The sequence below is a fragment of the Acomys russatus genome, chromosome 12 (genome assembly GCF_903995435.1).
Source record: "Acomys russatus chromosome 12, mAcoRus1.1, whole genome shotgun sequence".
In the NCBI taxonomy this organism is placed as follows: Eukaryota; Metazoa; Chordata; class Mammalia; order Rodentia; family Muridae; genus Acomys; species Acomys russatus.
In genome coordinates this window covers 61,345,372-61,352,468 of record NC_067148.1, presented here as the reverse complement: position 1 = coordinate 61,352,468, position 7,097 = coordinate 61,345,372, and the positions used below count along the sequence as shown (strand labels likewise).

The window sequence follows — 7,097 nt, the reverse complement described above, 5'->3', positions numbered from 1 at the left end:
AACAGAGGAAAAGATACCCAACACACAAAAATTCTAGAAAGGCTCCTCCTACAAAAGCATCCATAAGCTCCCCAAAGAAAGCCACAAAGGCCAGACAAGTGTTCAAAGACAGCCTCTAATCTAGGAGCTTTTTGACTCAAACAACTGCATTCTCACCCTGGTTACTATAGGTTTATGGTCATCCTGTGATGCAAATGCATTTAGTATAACGGTAATGATCCTAATAATCTGCAACAGCCTGTACACTGTCCAAATGCCCAAAGTCGCTTCTGACGATTACAACAACCTCTTTTTTTGTTTGTTTGTTTGTTTGTTTGTTTTTTAAGACAGGGTTTCTCTGTGTAGCCTTGGTCATCCTGGGCTCACTTTGTAGACCAGGCTGGCCTCGAACTCCCAGTGATCCACCTGCCTCTGCCTCCCGAGTACTGGGATTAAAGGCGTGCGCCACCACACCCAGCTCACAACAACCTCTTGATTCACACATCTTATGAAATCATTACACAAGTTCTATCTTTCCAACACACAATGGCACAGAATAGTCCTTCTCATTCCGGGAAATAGGAATGTGTACACAGTGAGGGGAGCTTAGACCAAGGCAAGAAACTAAGCAGGGCAAACACCATACCCTGCAGCTCTGTCTCACACACATGGATCTTCACGTCAAAGGGCTTAGATGCCCCTATTCCTGTACCTTTTCACACATCCCTCAGTTTGGCTACTTCCACTCCCTATCTGCATCTCTCCGTGCAGATTTCTCAATGGCTTGGGTGTCTCAACATCTTGTTTGTGGCCTCAAAATGCAACTCAGGCTTCATCCTCACAGCTTCAATGCAGTGAACTCTCACAGTCTCCTCACTGGGACTATGAGGCTGCCAAACATAAAGAGCTGGGACATTGCTGAGCTGAAACCACAGAGGAAGATTCTTTGAGTTTTGCATCTTTCTTGTTTCCAGAACCAGCACAATAAAGCGATCCTGTCAGATTGGCTTCCGTGTTAGGATGGACACTGCCACGCTTGGACCACAGTAGCAGCAGGTTTTATGTGAAGTTTTTTCCTGCAACTAGGAATCACTTTGCATACTCTTTCCATTAATTTAAGGCTTAGCAGGGGGAAGTATTGTCCTTAGGGCACCTTGTTAGGCTTCCAACACAGATCAAGGGCCCTCTTTCTTTTCTCCTTGAAAAGTCCTGCCTCTGTGTCAGCATCTGACTGCCATCTGAAACTGCCTAGTGCTGTTTTTCTCTACAAACGGCAGACTTTGTGTTTACTTCTGGCCCATGTTTTTATCTTTTTCTTTTTCTTTTCTTTTCTTTCTTTTTTTTTTTAATGCAGTCCTGAGTGAGTCACAGGTATTAACCATTCAAAAGATTCAATATTCCATCTAAGAATCAGCCCACTGAGTTTTAATTTTGTCTCAGGGCATGAGCAGAATAAGAAACATCACACAAATGTCGTCTAGCTAAATTTTTCCTGGGGTCTATTTTCTGCTGAATCCCTATGACCTTAACTTCCTCTGTCTGCACTACTCAAAACACTCTGACCTTCCAGATCCTACAAGAACAGCCGTTTAAGCTCAGTTTCTGATATTTTCCACATTCCTCCCAAAGAGAACATCCCAGGTTCTGTCCAACAGCAGTCTCTTTTTGTGTACCATTTTTGGTTTTAATTTGTTCTATCCTCTAATCAAAAGCATCTCAGGTAGTAAGTGGGAGTTTGGGATGGTTCTGTCAGATCACAGTCCATCATTTTGGGAGCTCAGGATAGAAACTCAAGCTAGAAAATCAAGGCAAACATCATGGACAAACATTGTTTCCTGGCTTGCTCTCTTGCAGGGTCACCGTGTCACATTCGGCTGGCCAGGCCCATTTGCTTAGGGATATTGCCTCAGTGGAAGAGCCTTCTCAAATCAATCATCAGTCACACAATCTCTCACAGACATAGTAATCAGACATTCTGATGAGAGCATGCCCTCAATTGAGGCTCCCTCACATGACTATGGGGTCTGAAATGTTGAGAGCTGAAGCTAATTACGACACAGAGACATTAATATCTGAGAAAGTTTGAAAAACTCCAAATCAATGTGTTAACCATATCAATCACTTAAGTAACAAAAACCCAAACACTGATGATTACAACTGGAAAACACAGACTTGCCAAGAAATGAGAGGCAAACATTTGGGATCAAAAGGCAACTAAAAATGTTCCTCCACAGAGAGTTCCCAAACTAACAAAAGCTAAAGGAGCTCATAACACTCAAGAGCAAGTAAACAGATAACAAAGAGAAGAAAACAAAGAATCGGGAAGCAGCTGCGGCACCTGCGAGTCAAGGCTAGGACAGGGCATGGTCGTGTCCGCCGCACTGAGAGCTGAGCGGCCACGGGGTCCGCCAATCGCCCGCGGGGCCGACATGGGCGGCAGCGGCTCCAAAGCTCCGGCCTCTGGGCTTTTGCCTCTGCTACCGGGGCGGCGGCCCCAAGGCGGCGGGCGCTGAGTGATCTTTGGTGCAGACCCGGAGCGGTGCCTCCCTTCATATTCACGGGTCACGGCTCCGTGCTCTATGATAAAAACGGGGATCTGTCTCACGAGTTCTATGAGGAGACAATTGTCACCAAGAAGGGACAGAAGCGAGCCAAGCCGAGGCGGATACATAAGAATCCGATTCCTCAGGGCATCGTGAGGCTGGATCCCCCGGCCCGAATCCACGTGGATTTCCCCCGTGTTGCTCTATGAAGCGTGAGCCTGAGGCATGGCAGACACAAGCGCCCACTGCCCCAGCAAGAAACTCCCCGGGTCAAGGTGTAGCTTCCGTTCAGGAGTCCAGGCAGACGCCACAACCCTGAATAGACTAAACTACGTTGGACGAGAAAAAATACAACAAAACACCAACAACAAAGAATCAATGAAACGGAGTAGACTCATTGCAAAAAAACAAAATAAACTAACCCTTATCCAAACTAAAACACAGAAGAAAATGCAAATTTTAAAAATGGGAAACAAAAAGGACATACAAGCAGACAATGAGGAAATCCTGAGACTAGTTAAGGACACATTTTTAACACCTGTACTCCAACAAATTGGAAAATCTAAAAGAAATGGATAATTTAATTGATAGACAGCTCTTACCAAAGTTAAATCAAGATCAGGTAAACAACTTAAGTAGACCTATAACCCCTAGTGAAACAGAAAATTTCATTACAGGACTCCCAACCAAAAAAACCCAGGACTGGAAGGTTTTAATGCAGAAATCAACCAGACTTTCAGAGAAGACTTAACACCAATACTGCTCAACCTATTCTGCAAAAAAGAAACAGAAGGATTATTACCCAGTTCATTTTATGAAGCCACAGTTACCTTGATACCCAAAGCACATAATTACTCAACAAACAAAGAAAGAGCACTGCTGACCAATTTCCATCATGGACATAGATCCAAATCACTCAATGAAATATTTGCCAACTCTATCAAAGAACAGACGAAAAAGATCACACACAATGCTCAAGTAAGCTTCATCTGAGAGATGCAGGGGTGGTTCAACATACAAAAATCAGTAAATGTAACCCACCATATAAATAAACTGACGAAAAGAGAAAAACACACAGGATCATCTCATTTGCCACCTACCAAGCCTTTGACAAAATCCAACACCATGATAAAAGTCTCGGAGAGATTAGGGATACAAGGGACATACCTGTTGTGGTTAATTTATCAGTATTAGGCCTATAATTATCATTACAGCATTATTTTCTAACCTGCTAGCAATCAGTCAAGACACAGACACCTGTTATATTTTAAAATAGCCTTAGTTACTTGGGCAGGGCTGATATCAAATCCATAAACTACTTATCATAGCATCTGCTTCTAATAATTTCTATCAAGCTACCTCCCACCCATAATCCCAAATACTTGCTAATTTTCATTATCTGGACCAAATCTCCATCCGCGCTGGCCATATGCTTTTCTTTCACCCAATCCATGGTGCAGCCTTCATCCTCCTCTCCTCTCCCCAGGTCTCTTCCTGGTAAGATTATCTCAGTCTCCCCAAAGCCCGGGAACCTTAGCCACGCCCATCCCATTTGTCCTGCCCAGGAGTGACGGCCTTTTATTGGTCAAACAGGTTAGGCTCTTAGGCAAGATACAAGCTGGCAAGCAGTAATTAGCATCAAAATACATCAGACCCACCTCGAACACATAATAAAGGGAATGAGCAGCAAGCCTATAGCCAACACCAAATTAAATGGGGAGAAACTCAAAACAGTTCCACTAAGATCAGGGGCGACACAAGGCCATCCATTCTCCCCACATCTATTCACTATTTTATTTGAAGTTCTAGCTAGAGCAATAAGACAGCTGACAGAGATCAAGAGAGTAACAGGCCCTATGGAACTTGAGTTCTGGAAAGATGTCAAGTCCCCAGGCAGACACAGGAAACTGAGCCTGGAAACTGCAAGAACAACCACTGCCCTTGACTGCCGAGTCGCATCTCCTGCCCTTTAATGGTTCCTTAAGTAGCTACTGTGGACTCTTAAGTCAATGAACAGTGAGTCAGAAATGATGGAGCACCAAGGACACTTTCTTAGAGCATAAGAGGAGTGACAGCTCTGGAAAGACAATCACACAGAAGTGACAAAGAGAAGTCAAGAAGTTTGGCAGCAAGAGGCTCAGGTTGTGAAAGATATTTGCCCAGAGTTATGTGCCTGAGGGCTTTACAAGCATGAAAACAAGTCAATCTGAAATAATATGTAGAAAGAAAATAGCAAGGCTGTGCAGAGATTAATGAATTAGATAGAGACTCAAAGATAGTACAATGATTCAACATAACAGAACAGTTTCAGTGCAGGGACTAAAGTACTAACAAAGCATCGTTCACCTAATTCAAACTGGAAAAGTGAATTTATATGTATTAGAAGTAGAGCTAACAGGGAGATACTGCAAGATTTGACAAGGACTTCAGTGTTACCTTGTGCAGTGCTGTGGAAAGTTGTACACACATAAAGCACAATGAAGAAGACATGATGAGTTCCCAGAAACAAGTGACTAAATCAGCCTCCTACACGATACAGCTACGACACACAGCAAGCAGCTGCTGAGACTGAGGCAGTAAGAGTTTCTGCCAACAGTGTCTGAGGACTGGACAGATTAACATGGAATTCTCCTTTCCATCGACAAACCTTATACTAATGCCAAAAGGAGAACACTGCATAAAATACAAAAAAAAAAAAAAAAAGGAGCAATAGAAAGTCCTCATGCAAAGCTGGCTTTACCTCGAAGCACAAAGCAGGTGAGCTCAAACAAATATATGCAAAAAATGAAAAAAATCACAGCAGTTGCCAGGATCTATACAGACACAGAGATCATCTCTAAATAACACTGAGTTCACACCAAGAGTGTGAGGCTGTTTCAACACCTACAAAGGAATCTATGTAAGACACCAAATATGTAAACTCAGTGAGAAAAGGAAAATGGCTATGCCAATAGATACATTAAAGCCCCATGGTAAAATATGACATTTTCTCAGTATAAAACCTCTCAAGATATGAGGACAGAAGGAACATACCTCAGAAGAATACAGTCAGACACAAAGCTAAAGCAAACAGTGTAAAAAAGAACAACTGGAATAATTCCACTCTAATCAGGACTAACTAAACACAGTGCATCAGTGAGTACATGGTTCTCTGAGAGAGAAAATTTTAAGGGGACAATAGAGTCAGAAAGCAAATGGATCTCCTTAAAGGAAAACAACAACAACTCAGTCCAACAGTGGTGGCGCACGCCTTTAATCCCAGCACTCAGGAGGCAGAGGCAGGTGGATTGCTGTGAGTTCAAGGCCAGCCTGGTCTACAAAGCGAGTCCAGGATGGCCGAGATAACATAGAGAAACCCTGTCTCGAAAAATAAATAAATAAATAAATAAGGGCTAATATCAAAATATATCAAGGGAAAGCCTTTGTACATACTGTGAAGGGCACCAGATACTAACTAACACACCTTTCAAAACACATTTTTACACAAATAGTAAATTTATTTGTTACTGTTACATCTCAGGTTATTTTCAATTTTTTATACTAAAAAGATTTATGTAAAAATTAAGGTGGCTAAGTATAATCAAAGATGTCTAGCTCTTTAACTTCTATTACATTACTTACAAAAATTTTCCCTCATTCAAAGTCAAGGATATTCAAAATTCCTGATAAAATGTAAAGTTTCTTTCTCAGAATATGCAAGACCATGTGGGGAGGGTTGGGGGCAAAGATACAATTCCAACTGAAAAATTTTATTCTGAAAACTTGTAACAAAAAGGTTATTACTTTAAAATCTATACATAGGTAATCTTAATTTGTTATTGTATACTTATATGTAACTTCAAATCAACTCTTGTTGCAAGGCATGGTGGCACACACCTTTAATCCCAGCACTCTGAAGGAAGAGGCAGGCGGATAGCTGAGAGTTCTGGGCCAGCCTGGTCTACAAAGGGAGTCCAGGACCACGAAGGCTACACAGAGAAACCCTGTCTCAAAAAACCAAAAATAACAAAACAAAACAAAAACCAACTCTTGTTATCTCTTTTTAAACTAAGGAGATAACAGCAGGTCTCCAAGACATTTTAGATTAGGATGGTTTTTTATCCTAAAACTTTTATTTAGAAGACCAACAAATGTAATAAATAAAACATTTTTAATATATAATATTAACAAAGTCCTGACATTTACACAGATTAACAATTACTGACTTAGAGGTTACACGACATCCTAATGTTCTCTAATACTACACAAGAATCAAAAACAAAACAAAATTTCCAATCATTTTGTGGACTATATTTATGGTGTTATAAAATTACAAGTTTCTCTGTGGGCTACATTTGTGATTTAATGTTTCATTTTGGTACTAAGAGATCTTCAATCTAAAATTTGTAGTTTTCAGGCTAAAGCTTAACATAGATAAAACTATCAATTACTAATCTTATTAAAGTCAATAACTTGCCGGGCTGTGGTGGCGCATGCCTTTAATCCCAGCACTCAGGAGGCAGAGGCAGGCGGATCACTGTGAGTTCGAGGCCAGCCTGGTCTACAAAGAGAGTCCAGGACAGCCAAGGCTACACA

The 7,097-nt window shown here is 41.5% G+C and overlaps 1 pseudogene; it reads left to right on the top strand.

Annotated features, from left to right (window-relative positions):
- Positions 1-2,408: 2,408 nt before the first annotated feature.
- Positions 2,409-2,731, top strand: LOC127196126 (tumor suppressor candidate 2-like; annotated as a pseudogene).
- Positions 2,732-7,097: the final 4,366 nt, after the last annotated feature.